We start from the raw sequence: 12565 nt of genomic DNA on the forward strand, positions 1-12565 counted from the left end.
CTAAGACAACGCCTAAACTGGAAAGAAGCCCAGAGGGTTCGCGGGATAAGCTGAATAAATGATCTTTCAGAGGCTGTCAAGATAAGATTCCTGCCCTGTCTGCAGGGTTTCAAATATCAGTGGCTGAGCTAACAGAAAACAATGGAAGCGACTGCAGAAATCAGGCAAAGTTCTAGACAAACAAGGTGCCTTATGAAAGTGTCCCGTGTAGCAACGTGAGACACCATCGTAGCGGTTCCGAACGGAAAGATGCAGGGGGAAGTAGAGGAGGACAACCGGAAAAGGCCTGGAGTGACAGCCTGACGGCCGGAAATGCCTGTGTGCGCATAGCTGCCCGCCCCTCGAGTGCGAGTAAGGGTGTGTTGGCTCTGCGTTTCCGCCTCCTTCTTGCTCTCTCGTCGCATCCCCAGAGCAGGCGGGCCCCGGAGTCGCTTCGCTGCCGAGGTGGAGGCTCAAGGACCGTGTCCTTTGTCCGAGCATCGCTGCGGTGCCCGGCCGCGCGGTGAGGAGATGGTCCGAAGGGGCGGAGGGTGGTCCTCGGCGGGGGAGGCAGGGCGGACCCTGGATCCGCTCGGAGGAGGGAGGCAGGGCCTGCTCCCGGTGGGGGTGGGGAAGGTTTGGGAAGCGCTACCCCTGCCCTCTCCCCCATCCCAGTCGGGCGACGGGGCGACCCTTCCCCGCCCTAATGCAGGCCAGAGTGAGGAGCGAGATCCCGGAGGCCGAGATCCGCAGGGTCCACCCTCTTTAGACCTCACCTCCACGTCCGTCCTTAATGTTTTCCTACCAAGCACTTGGTCCCCAACCCTCCCAGGCAGACAGGATAACTCCCCATTGGATAGATATGGAAGCTGAGGCCCGGAGGTCCCACGGCTAACGAGGGAGCAGAGCTAGGATTAGAACCTACATCCTTTGCTTCCTCTCCTCCCCGTTCACTTCTTGGACTTGAATCCCTTCGCACCTCGGGCGAGCTTTATGGCTGGGCAGGAGCAAGAGAACTTTGATAAAACTGCCAGATCCTGTCAGTCAGTAAGCTTTTTTTAAACGCCTACTATGTGCCGGGCACTGGGCTAAGTGCTGGAGATAAAGAGAAAGGCAAAAGACAGTCCCTGAGTTCCTTGGGGAGCTCACAGTCTACTGGGGGAGACATGAAGCAAGCAAATACAGGTACAGACTAGCCACATGCAGGATCCATAGGAGGTAATCAACCAAGAGAAGCCATTAGAATGAAAAGGCATCGGAAAGGTTTCCTGTAGAAGGTGGAATTATTGCTAGAACTTGAAAGAAGCCAGCATGGGGAGGGACCAGATTCAGGGTATGAGGGAGAGCCAGAGAAAATGTCTGGTGCAGACGGCACTGTCTTGTCATTAGAACAGCAAGGAAGCTGGTGTCCTAGGATTGAAGAGTGCTTGGGAGAGTGGAAGTTTTTAAGACTGGGGTTGAAGGGGATGAATTATGGAAGGCTTTGACCTGCCAAAGCCTGTACTCCACTGCTATAACATTTCCATAACGTGAATAACCAGCAGCAAAGGACTTTGGAGATTAGGAAATGTTGTGTGTCTGAACAGTATATCATTTGTAGCAATTATCAAGTACCTGTTTTGGGCAAAACCGAATATTTTAGGTGCTCTGTATTACAGAGGCCAAGGAGTTAAACTAGATAGGTATGGTTGTGAAAAGTAGTAGAGCCCCCTCATTTTGAAATGCTTTAACTAAAATACTTTCTGTGGAGAATTCTGCCAAGGGAGTAATAGTTTTCAGAACTGTGCCTTCTGTTGGTCCAGTTTTCAAAGGAGATAGTCTTATCATAGTAAGTAGTCATAATAACCCAGCACTGCCTGACGTTTACATGGTACTCAAAGATACATTATATCATTTGATTCTCACAGGGACTATGTGAAGTATGTGCTATTTTTTAATTAAATGTTTTTGTTTTTTTTTTAAATGAAGATCTACCTTCTCTTCTTCCCAATCTCCCCTTCTCCCCTCATCGAGAAAGAAAGAAAAACAAAACCTCTATTACAAACATATATAGTTAGGCAAAATAAATTCCTGCCTTGGCCATTTCCAAAAAAATACTATGCTTCAGGTAGCACTCTGAGTCCAGCTCTTCTCTATCAGGAGGTAGGTAGCCTTTTTCTGTGATAATCAGAGTTCCCAAGTCTTTTAAAGTTAATTGGTGTGTATGTGTGTGTGTTGTTCTGGTAGTTCTGCTCACTTCATTCTGCATCAGCCCATACAAATCTTACCAGGTTTCTATGAAACAATCCCCTTCAATATTTCTTTTTAAATTTCTTTATAGAATTGAGTTTTATTTTATTTTCAGATCCAAATTCTTTCTTTCCCATCTCTTGATCCCCCACACATTGCGAAAGCAAGAAAAACAAAATCCCTACTACAAACACATATAGTCAAGCAGCCAGGATAGTGGATAGAGCTTGCCAGTTCTGGAATCAGAGGGACCTGAGTTCAAATCCAGCCTCAGACATTTACTGGCCATGTGACCCTGGGCAAGTCACTTAACCCTGTTTACCTCAGTTCCTTATCTATAAAATGAGCTGGAGAAGAAAATGGCAAACTACTCCAGTATCTTTACTGAGAAAACCCTGAAAGGGATCAACAAAAATGACTCAACAACAACAATAGTCAAGCAAAGTAAATTACTGCATTGTCCTTATCCAAAAACAAACAAACAAAAAACACTGTATGCTTCAATTTGCACTCTTTAACCCAGCACCTCTCTATAAGCACTTGGTTAGTATGTTTCATCTTGAGTCCCCTGGAGTTGTGGTTGGTGATAGTGTTGATCGGAGTTCATAAATCTTTTCAAAGTTGTTTTTGCAGTATTGTTGAATTAATTGTTCTCTGGGTTCTACTTACTTTACTCTGCATCAATTCCTAGAAGTCTTCTGAGTTTTCTCTAAAACCATCCCTTTCATCATTTGTTATAGCATAATGGCATTCTATCACATTCGTATACTATAATCTGTTCCTTCATTCCCTAGTAGATGGGTTTCAAACACAGGTCCTAAAACCAAGGCCAGTGCTGTTTCTAAATACTAAATTTGTTACAGAAGTAGAATGTGATGTATAGAATCAAATGGCAAAATACATTAGACATCGGGTACCCTGGGTGAGGCCTTCAGTAAATACTTGCTTTTTTATTGGGGACCCTGGCACAGCTTGTCACAAGGCATGGATATTTTGGTTACAAGGTCTGGGACTACTATACCTCAAGATTCTGAAGTAATCTCTAAATATAACTAATCTGCTAAACCATTATCTTTGAGAAAATGGTAGGGAAAGGCTTAAGTGCCAAAAGATGAGAGATAAGCAGAATGTCCAAATATTCAAAAACAGGAAGATTGGAAGGTTAATATTAATGCCTAATAAATTTCTAGAACTAATTATTAAAGGAATGGTTTGTGATCACTTAAAAATGGAAGAAGTGATCGGAAGAATGTGCATGAATTATCTTAAGAACAAGTTGTACCAGACTATCCAGATTTCCATTTTTGGTCATGGAATGCAATGGACATCATGAACCCAGTAAAGGCATTTGACTAAGTTTCTTATTTCCTTATGGACAAGATGGAGAAATATGGGCTCAGGTTCAAAATTGATTAAATAATTGAACCCAAAGAGGGTCGACTAATGGATCTTTGCCAACGTGGAGGGAGTTTATAGTGGAGTTTACCCTCCCAACAACCAGGGATCTCTTGTTTTGTCCTATTCAGCATTCTTATTAGTGATTTAAGATAAAGGTCTAGCAAATTTGTACAACACAAAGCAGAGGCATACTAATAAACTAATGGTAGAATTGTTATCCCAAAAGATTTCAAAATGGAGGAGCAATGGATTTTAGTTAACAAAATCACATTTAATGGGAATGAATGTAAAGACTTGCGTGTAAATAAAATCAACTGCACAAATACAGGATAATGGAGATATGGATATAAAATGGCTATTGTGAAAAAGCTTTCAGGGGTTCTAAGGGATCACAGTGGGATATGGCAGCCCAGCAAGCTAACACAGTAGCAACCAGAGAAGGGGGATAATCCTGCAGCACACTGGTCAGACCCCTTCTAGAATAGTGGGTTCAATTTTAGGTACCACTCTTTTAGAAGGGACATTAACAAGCTGGAATGTATCCATAGAAGAATACCAGGATGGTGAGTAGCCTTAAAACTATTTCATGTGAGGACTGGCTGATTGGGGGTGCTTAGCCTGGAAAAGAGAAGAGTAGAGTAAACATGAATCTTCAGATGTTTGAAGCAAATCCATTAACTTCAGTTTTTTCATCTGTAAAATGAGGACATTGGACTAGATGATGGCTATGGTCCCTTCCAACTTTAAATCTTAATTCTCCGACTTTTTAGATTAACCAAGGAGTGCTGAACTAAGAGTAATTGATGAAAGTTACAGGAAGACAGGTTTCAAGATCTAAATATAAAGCAAAATATCCTTAAAATTAGAAAATTTTCAATTTCTTTATTTTAGTTATTTTCCCTAGTGGTAGAAAATATTGATAAAGCTATTATCATAATTAGCTCCCATTTATAGAGCATATCAAGGTTTACAAATTGCTTTTTCACAACAACCTAAGGTAGATATTCTGATTATTATTGTGCTTAAAGCTACACACTAAGTAATAGGACTCAAACAAAAGTCTTTTGCCTCTGTCTAGGATTCTTTCCACTATGTTATGGCAATTTATACTTATTTCTTCTTTGGCAGATACAGATTTTGACTACTGGGTTGTGGGGAATGTCCTTTGTAAACTTTAAAGCACTATAAAAATATAAATCATCATTATACTCAAGGAAAGAGACATTCAGTCAGGGAGCCAGATTTCCTTTTTTTCTTCAATATTAAGTAGCCATAGTGTGCTGCGCCAGTTCCCCTAAGGACCTCCTATGAGCCCTCCCTGATGCTGGCTATTTTCTCCTTTGTTCAAGTTAACTAAACAGGCCTCCCTGGATCAGGACACTCCCTGGCAGCCACCAGGAATCACAAAGAATGAGCCTAGGGAAAGGAAATGCTACAACAGAATTTATAGGCCCTAGTACTGAAAGAGTTTGGGAGCTGTTGGATACCTAAAGCACGTGAACTGAGGAGAGGAGAAAAGGCTTTCTGAGAACTGACATAATAGCATCCGGTTGGACTATGCAGTGAAATCACAGACTACGATTATTGAGGGTTAGAGAAGAAAATTCATTTGAACCGTAAAGGCAGCTCAACTCTAAGTTATATCGGAAGAAAGAAAGATCTGAGGGAAAGGAGACAGTAACATCCACAGAATTATAAGATCATAATTAGAAAGATCTTCTGGTTCATTTTGTCTACGATGAACCGGAGGCCCATTTACAGCACCCCTGACAAGTAGTTATTTGGCCTTCATTTAAAGACACTGGAAACACATTCCACTTTAGGGCAGTTGCAAGTGTTAGGAAGTTTTCCTTATTTTGAGATGAAATTTGTCTCATGTAATTTCCAAATATTGTTCCTAGTTCTTTCTGCTGGAACAAAGCAAAAAATGAGTCCACCCTTTTGATAAAAAGTTAAATATTAAAAAGTCCTTAGTTTCCCTAACTTTAGCTTGATCAAATGAACTGAGATCTGGGCACAGATGTTGCCTGTGTGGTAAAAAGTTTTTAACAGTTGGTTAGTGAATACGGAAAGACGCCAGTTTTTAAAGGACCACCCTTTAGGGGAGGAGACCGACGGCTGTGCATGGGCTACGCATGCCAGCCGGGCTGCTAAGCACTCTACTTCCGGGGTGCGAGCTTAAAAGGCAAGGAGAGAACAGAAGTGGGAGCTCTTTCCTGCTCTCCTGGCCCAATGACTAGTGCTGCACAAATGGACGCTGACTGGAGTTCGACTCGGCCCGGCTCGCCGTTAGCAGCATGTGCCTGACACGGCTCTCCCCTCCCCAAAGGTGGCCTTGGGTTTTGGGTGAGTTTTATACGGAATATAGACTAAGCTTAGACTTAAGACTATTTGTTTTGTATTTCTACTTTCCTATCCGTCTAATCAACATCACCTTGTAATTACCAAACAATAAAAGCTCTAACTAGAGACCAGAGGCTTCTTCCATTTACTAGTCTGGGAAATAAAGAAGGGAAAAGTTACAAAGGGAGGTTAATGCTCTAGTATCAAATTTTAAATCTCACACCTGTCTCTCACCCTTCAAAACTAGTTCTTGTCAAATAGCACATCATCCAAAATTTAGAAGGGACAACCACATTTATATATTTCTCCATTTAATAACTTACACATCAACTCTTGTGGTATACTGGTAAGTCATTAATGATACAAAAATGAACTGTGGAAAAAGCCCTGTACTGGGCGTCAGATACAGCTGGCTCCTGGTCCCAACTTTGATGTGTGACCTTTTGTTCATCTGTAAAATCAGGGGTTTGGACTAGATGATTTCTGAGTTCAGCTTTCCTTTGAGTCTGAAGCTTTAGGCCAAAGAATAACAAAATGATGCTAAACAAAGATTGCTTGGATCACAATGTTGTGTAGTATAAGGTGGAGGAGGAAAAGACTAGAGTCAGTAACATCAGTTAGCAGATGATTGCAATAATTCAGGTGAAGGATAATTAGGGCTTGAATAGAGCAGTAGCAGTGGGACTGGAGAGGACTTCCAGAACTCAAAAACCCTTTAAGAGTCATCAGGACCCAGGAAAGGATGGGAAAAGTAGGAAATAAAATAGAACAAATGTCGTGCTTGTCCTGAAACTCACCTACTCGCACCCAGTTCTGAGGTGTTTGCATTGCAGCAGCTGTAGAGTTGGTCTGAAAAGTACTATAGGGTAGAGGAATCATTTGATTTCAGCATCCTGAAATACTATTAGAAAGGGGTCAGAGAAAACAAGAAAAGGATGGAGAAAGCATTCCTGTAATATCACATCATAATTTGTCCCCTGGGCTAAAACCTCTATCCCTGTCAGGGTCTTTCTTGTGTCCTTTTCATGCGTCACTGTTTTCAGTGACTGGTTAACAAATGGTGTTCCCTACTCCCACTTGGCTGACACTTAGGTGGATGAGTGTAGAAGATATAGCCGCCTTATTTTGCAAATCAGAAAACATAAGGGCCAGAGAGGGGGAGTGATTTTCTTAGAACCAAATAGCTGATTGGTGCCAGAGCCAGGCCTGGGGCCGAGGTCTCAGTCCTAGTAAATGCTCTTTCTGGCTTTGGCTCCCAGAAGTCTCTGTCCATCAGTTTTTCTCAAATAGTGCATACCTTATTAATGTTATTTCCTATTGCTTCCTACTACAAAGACCTTCTGTTTTGTTTTTTGGTCTGTCCCTATAGGAAAAATTATCCTACACTTATCAGCATTCTTCTCAAGCTTTTTATCCACCTCTAAGATCTACAACAACTTGATGCAGTAAGAAGTCAACGAGCTCTTAGTGATCCAGGTAATACTGCTGCATCTCTCATGGTGCTGCCACCCAAAAAGATAGAACATCTTGCATGTAGTAGGTGTTAATATACTTGCATTTAGTAGGTATTAAGTCCTTGGTGGGGATGATGTCATCATATCATGATGGAAAGGACTTAAATATTTATTAAATGCCTAGGTAGAAGACTTTTTCTACCTAGGCATTTAATAAATATTCAAGTAGATGAATTTAAAGTAGTACCAGTGATACACAAAGTGTAGTGAATCAACCAATTACTGTTGAAGAATCTGTCGTGCTGTGGGTTATAAAAAAGTACAAGATACTCCCTGCTTCTGCTGGTCCAGGATGCTCAAAAAGCATATATAAGCCATTTTCAAATGTGTTCATTATGACCATCTTTAATGGATTTATGACCTTAAAAATATGTAGACTCATTCCAGCTGTGCAGATGGAAACTTACTCACTTATCCTGTATAACTGATGTGCGCCCTCCCACAATGCTATGTAGTTGTTCCACCCAGTGTGTCTACATAGACTCATACGAGGTTATGTCACATGTCTTGAAGGCCTTTCTCCAGCTCTTCTAACATTCTATTCCCAACACAGTCTATCTGTTATTCTTTACTCTTTACCAAAGTTATCTTTGGTAACAGGCTACAGATTATTTGAGACCATTGTGTGTATATCCATTGCTCTTTTAGCCACCCAAAATTTTGACTATCCTGTGATCAAAGTATTTTCTGTGCTTCTCAGTCATATACATATCACCAGAAAAGTATTGCTGTTAAAAAGATAGGGCTTTTGTTTCATGGTGCAGCTTGGGATTGTTGAAAATACTGCAGTTTCCCAAATTAAATCCCATTCAATTCACTTCTATTTGTAGTTCTATGCCTATTCAGAAGATTTATGCTGATGATCTGTCTCAATAGATGTCCCATCCAACTGCATGTCATGGTCTAGACAATAGGCATTCTTTATCTGTTTTGTTTTTGTATGGATTAAGAGTGATCATGCCTGTCACTGAAGAAGTCCTGTCACATTCATTCACCTTGATCAAGTCAGCACAATGCCATCTCTAAAGATAAAAGCTAGGGATGATTAAAAAAAGGGTTGCAGAAGGGTTGGTATGAGACTCAAGCTAGGATGATCCCAAGAACAATTGCATAAGAAATGGGAATACAACAATAAAGAAACAGGAAAATGGAGCAGCACCATCAGCAGTTCTATAGCTATTTATTTTCCTCATCAGTGATGTCATAACCATCACACTTGGATTCTAATCCAATAAGTCCTTGGTGCTCATGAGAACATAAATGGTATTTGGGGAGATGGAGCCAGGAAGAGTATTTGAATAGTGCAGGTTTCCAGGATCCTGGGGGTGGTGTTATTTTCAAAACTAATGCATTTCCCCATGATACAACTCACTCTATTTACCCAAAATAGCTAAAATTTTGAGTGTTTTCTGACAGCAAACAAAAAGTCAGCTTGACAGCTCTTTATATACTTGAAGAAACTGCTGTATTCCCCTTAGTCTTCTCTACGATGACTGGTGAAGACTAAAGCCCTCATCTGGATGTTCTCCAGCTTATCAGTGACCTCTTTAAACTATGGTTCCCTGAAACAGTTATCCAAGTGTGAGCTAACCGGAGCAAAGCACAGAGGTACTATCACTGCAGCCCAAGATCACATTAGCTTTTTTGGCTGCCATATCACACTGATGATTCATTGAGCCCCACATTTGGGGGAGGAGAGGACAAGCTGCTAACAATGCTTCCCTCATCCTGTACTTGTAAAGTGTTGGTTTGTTGTTGTTTTTTAAATTTTATCATTTTTTCCCCAATCATATGTTTTCATTCTTACTCCCCTAATTCTAACCCTCCCCCACCCCCTCTTGAAAAACAAAAGAAATGAAGAGAAAGAGAAGCTTTGTAACAAGTACACATAGTATATCTCATTTGTGGTTTGTAATTGCATTTTAGATTTCTAAAGTCTTTTAAAAATGTTTTTCTTTTTGTTGTAGAAATTGTTCTTCTTCCCTTCTACTTTGTTGTCATAAAATTATTCTGCACATTGGACCACATCAGTTAATAGAATTCTTCTGTTTCCTCTGAAATAGTCCATTTCATCATTTTTTATAACACAAAATACTACTTTTTATTCAATATGCCCTATCTAGCCATTCTGAAATAAGTGGATATTTCCTTAATTTTTTACTACTACAAAGAGGACTCATAAATCTTTTTGTACAGTTAGGTCTCTTTCCTTTGTTTGGGATCTCTTCATCAAAAGGTATGGTTCTTTGGGGACCTAGTTCCAACTTGTTTTCCAGAATGGCTGGACCAGCAATGCATTAGTCTGCCTCTTCTCCCACCACCTCTTTTTTCTGGAGTAGATGGTTGTAGTGAAACCCTCTGGCCTAAGAAAAAAGTTCATTCAGTGGCCAAGATTCTGTTATCTCGTTTGATCCTCCCAACTCTGGTAGAGGTAGGTGTTGTCATCTCCATTTTACAGATGAGACAAACAGGTTAAATGGCTTACCCAGGGTCACACAGCTAGTGTCTAAGACCAGATTTGAACTCAGGTCTTCCTGACAGTAGGCCCAGAGCTCTCTATCCATTGTGTCACTTCACTGTCTCAACAAATGCAGTGGGTAAAGCACTGGCCCTGGATTCAGGAGGACTTGAGTTCAAATTTGGCCTCAAATACTTGACACTTCCTAGCTGTGTGACCCTGAGCAAGTCACTTAACCCTCATTGCCCTGTAAAAAACAAAACAAAAACCCCAAATGCATACCTCAGCAAGTACTTATTTGGGGATTTGCTTTAACTTCTCTTGACAGGGAATTTACTACCTTCTTAGGCAGCTGCTGTCACACAGACAGCAAGTAATAGACCAGAATTTTAATTTGGGTCCTCCAGTTCTTTTATTCTTAACAGATATCCTTCTCTTTGTTGGACAATATAGTTTCTATTATTTAACTTTTAAAACTGCTTAATAGTTCTGTATGCAACCACAGGAACTGGAAAGGAAAGCCAAGAGAAAGATATCTTTGCTAAGAATAGAATGAACACTGGATTTGGAGCTGGGAGACTTGAATTTAAATTTTTTTCTGATTGATTGAAATTATAAAATGTATGTGTATGTATGTATGTATGTATGTATGTATGTATGTATGTATGTATAAAACATTTCCTTCCTAGGGAGCACAAGGGGTGTGTGCATGTCTCCCAGGTGTTCACACATTCCAGAGCAAGTGACAATCCCTCTGTTGCTGGGATTGTTAACCACTACCAAAAAAGTCAGTGTATAAAACTAAGGGTCCCAACTTAGAATATTTAGAACTTTGTAGGCATTGTAGCAAAAAAAAGTGTGTATATGTATACATAGAGATTGTAGATTAATGGGTCCCCTCAGAGTATGGTAGATGTGACAAAAATATAAATGTAAGGTAATTGGAAAACGTTGTTTAAGAAAAAAGTGTTGGGGGGCAGCTAGGTGGCACAGTGGATAAAGCATGGGCCCTGGATTCAGGAGTACCTGAGTTCAAATCCAGCCTCAGACACTTGATACTTACTAGCTGTGTGACTCTGGCAAGTCACTTAACCCCCATTGCCCTGCAAATAAAAAAAAGAAAGAAAAAAAGAGTTGGGATTTCCCACTAGCATAATGGTTGCTATTGTTGCCTTTAGTCTCTTATGGTTACATAGCCAACAGTTTATCTGAAGGCTAATGCTGAAGGTCTTCCCTCCAACAGCGTATGTATCTCAACATAGATACTAATAAAATTACTATCATGTTGAGAATTCATAAAATTTGATATTAAGATTAAGAACCATTCCCCTTCAGAAATTAATAAATATCAAAAGCTAACTCTTCAGTTTGTTTTGATTTTCTAGTAAAACTGTTGCTTGAGTGAAGAGCCTGGAAAATTTGAGTGCTGAGAATGAGCAGACGAAGACAGAAGCATAGTTCAGAGGCTGAATAAAGGATTCTCAGAGGTACAACCACAGCCAAGAGGAGGCAGTTTGAAAACTATACCTTTTGGTTTACTGCCTAGGGGTGGCAAAGCTACCCCTATGAAAAAGTATTTCTCCCTTTTCCTAAGAGACCACTAAAACCATATAGGAATGTGTATGTGTATTCATTAAACAGTGAAATTGAGATTTTTCATTCATTTTCATCATTGAAATAAAATCAATTCACAGTAAGACTATATTTAAAGAGATACATAAATGTTATGTGAAATATCTTTGAAGATAATCAGTGTGATTGTTGTTATTGAATGAGAACTCACTAATTTTTCTGTCCTTGGAGTTAAAGATGTAACTACAAAAGCAGGACCAAACACCAACCAATTTCTAAGCTTTGATTTTCTTACTGTCCCGGTGAAAATGCTGCTTTGCAATGTAGTTGAAAAGGGAGTAAAGTTTGTATTGTCTTTTTGGAGATATAAATAGGCTGTCTTCACTTTTATCCCAAAATGAATTCCAAGCATCAAAATAAGTTATTATTAAATCTTCAATCTGAAGACAGTTCTGCCAGATTTTCTTCTTCAGTGACCCTGAGGTGGTTGGTTGGGTCATATACAAATGAAATCATGTTTTGGTAATTTACAAATGTATCCAATTCAAATTTTTCCCAATACCAGTCACCTGATGGACAATAATTATTGCATATGCAAGAAAACATTACTAAAGTCCACAAATAATACTTGGGATGTTTCTCATTTTCCAAGTCTGATTCATTTAAGAATTCAGAAAATGAAGGTAACATTTCATAAATAACTTGTCAATACTGCCATTTTTTTTAACCTTTTCCTAAATGTCAGTTTGATGGCAAGCTTAGGGTCATAATACCTTTTGAGACTTAAATTTAATTCATGTATAAGTGAAGATACCATTTACAAATATTCTTCCTACTGAAAACATTTAACCAAATTAAAACTTCTAATTTTAAAATATTTCAATTTCAAAGGGAAATTCAACTACAGTATGAAGTGGTAAATCTGTATGCTTAAACGTCATCTTTCACAAATTTAATGTATTGCTCTTAACAAAATTTACAATTTGGCCACATTGTGTAAGAACTTCATTTAACCATGGAAACCTGTTTCCTGCTTTGTGTTCATGGTGAATAAAACAATGTATAAATCTGA

General features: G+C 39.8%; 1 long non-coding RNA gene across 1 annotated transcript; it reads left to right on the plus strand.

The window, feature by feature from the left end:
* The first annotated feature begins 308 nt into the window (after positions 1–308).
* On the plus strand, positions 309–12565 carry LOC122725605. Its single transcript, XR_006352746.1, has 3 exons — positions 309–502; positions 7319–7425; positions 11307–12565. It is a non-coding gene; the product is annotated as an uncharacterized LOC122725605 (long non-coding RNA).

The sequence above is a fragment of the Dromiciops gliroides genome, chromosome 4, assembly GCF_019393635.1.
Source record: "Dromiciops gliroides isolate mDroGli1 chromosome 4, mDroGli1.pri, whole genome shotgun sequence".
NCBI lineage: Eukaryota > Metazoa > Chordata > Mammalia > Microbiotheria > Microbiotheriidae > Dromiciops > Dromiciops gliroides.